Source organism: Trachurus japonicus, chromosome 5, assembly GCF_045865225.1.
Source record: "Trachurus japonicus isolate A0001 chromosome 5, Traja_1.0".
Lineage (NCBI taxonomy): Eukaryota > Metazoa > Chordata > Actinopteri > Carangiformes > Carangidae > Trachurus > Trachurus japonicus.
The window spans coordinates 34,417,686-34,420,166 of NC_140911.1; positions in this window are offsets into that span (position 1 = coordinate 34,417,686).

The following is a 2,481-nucleotide window of genomic DNA, read 5'->3' on the forward strand; positions in this document are numbered from 1 at the left end:
TTTAAGAGTTTTTGTAGAGTTTTGTTAGATTCTGCTCGACGCTCAGTCATGCGTGTTTACCGGCGTCTGACGTCACTCCCACTCTCCTTGCCTCTAACTTTCTGACTTTATCTCAAACCATATTTCCTCAAGTGTGAGGAAATATAGGATGTTGACTGGAGCTCATTATAATAAATTCTTGTGTGGATGGCTTAGCAGTAAATGTCACTGTTGACACTGACTGTGCACCAAATTTCTTCTGATAAAAAGCAATAAAATAAAATAAAAAAAATAAAACACCTGTGTGTTTTAGCATGTCATCCAAATATGCACTGATAAGGCTGAATTTAATCTTTGCAGTGCTTTTGGCATTCAGAAATGCCAGTGTAATCACTCATTATTTATCGTGTATTTAAATCTTAGAAAGTAATTTGTATCATTTTTGTAATAGTTAATCATCTAATTTCTGTGGCTCCAGCCAAAGCAGCAGCTGAGTTTTTAAGGTGTTTTTCTTCTGGCTGTCCTGCACCTGGGGACGCTGCTTGCTGATTGGATGACAGCCAGATTTTCTGAATTATAGCCCACACTGCTCCAACTAACTCCATGCGAGTGAGGAACCTGATACAGCCTTCATCTGCCACCATTTATTTAAGCCGTTTCTCATTTTGATTGAGGCATTTGAATTAGATTAGATCGCTACAATAAGACCTTATATTTAGCTGTTTGATCACCATTGTGTTATTCAAGGTCATATCTCCGTTTATTCCATCAAGTGTCATGGTTTTCAGGGCCCCGCGAACAAAGAAAGAAAATATCTGCAAAATTCTAAAAGCATATCAAAGCAGCAAAAGAATTTATGTATGAGGAAGTAGGCCTACCTTGAATTCACAAAGAATGTGCTCTCAACTCACAACAAACCACAACCTTCAAGCTGCATGCAATAATACGTTTGTTGGAACGCTGAATATCCATCTTTCATTAAGAGCTGACATTTTTAGATAGTTTGTAACGTTATTCTTCAACTAAATTCCTGAAGTAGCCATCCACTACAGTGTTGCATTACTGAATGAAAAACACTATAGGTACTAGAGCAAACCCTGTTAAATCTATACATTAACAAAGAATGACCTTGTGAAATGTGAAAGGTTTCGCTTGTGACAATGATCAGATGGAGAATCAACAACCAACCCCTCATTTTTAGCATCTTTCAGCTCATTGTGTTGGCTTCATTGTCATAGTTCATTCTCATGGCATGGCATATACTGTACAGTAAGAGCTGGTGAGTTAGCAGGTGCTGGTAATGTACTGTACCAATAAGCTGCATACCTGTAGAACACAAAGAGGAAAAAAAGTGATGAGCATTCAACGTTTCTCTCGTCTCTTCATGTGGATGAATGAACCATCGGTACCTTCTTTCAAAAAGTTCCTCCTGCACCAGGGCCCGGCTCTGTACAGCAACTAACTTCCAAGGACGAGTACGGAGAGATCGGACTGGTAGCCTGCAGAGGTATGTGCTTTAAGGGAAGGTAAAGAGAAGCACAAGTTGTTTACTTGTTCTGATGAAGGGAAAAAAAAGAAAAGATAGATAGACGAGTTGTGTCCACTGCTATTTTGCTTGTTTGTTTTCTTGTTATTATTATATGTTTCATCATCTTTAATTTTTTTGAAATAGAGTATAATATTGGTGCTGATAGTAAGCCAATGCAATTATAACAATAGAGAGGGGCAGGTAGGTACTATAAGTTTTTCTTCATCCTGCTCCTTTTCATTTATGGTGACTATGTTATTATGTAAATATGTGCAACCATGTGTAGTATGTATACCATGAATGGAATAAATCAAAATGAAGGAAATGAAATGAAATGCTGTGACAGTAAAGTTACTGATGCACATAGTACATTTATTGTATTTTTGTTCAGTTGTGGTTCTTGAGAAATACAGTATTTATTGCCATAGCATTTATCAATAATGCAGTTAAAATGGGAGTAAATCAGTGTTGCAGGTAGATTTAACTTGTGCACCAAAGTTTACTGCGTGTTCTCTTAAAATTTTCAGTAGGGGGCTCCTAGTACAAAAAGTTGGCCGGAGCCTTAATTGAACGTTCATTCAGAAAGATCTCAAATAGCTTTGAGTTGAAATCACAGCCTTCCTGCCCACAAAACCATATGCACAACTAATCGTGTGAGCATGAGCTGAACATTATATTCTATTGAAAAGATTGGCATATGATGTTTTGGACAGATTACCCGCACCACCAGAGAGAATATTAAACTTACATGTGTCATGCAGTCAAGACCACAACTCCAAATGAATGCTAATGTTGATCTATGTCTGCCAGCGGTATAAATAGGCAGTGATTTTCTATACAGTATCAACTCAACTATAGCATGTCAATGTTGTAAAATATGTATAATGCGATGAATGTTTTAAGTTTCATATCTCTAGTTAATTGCTGGTTCTCACCAGTAGTTATCCTGATGAACATTGGACAGACATGGATGT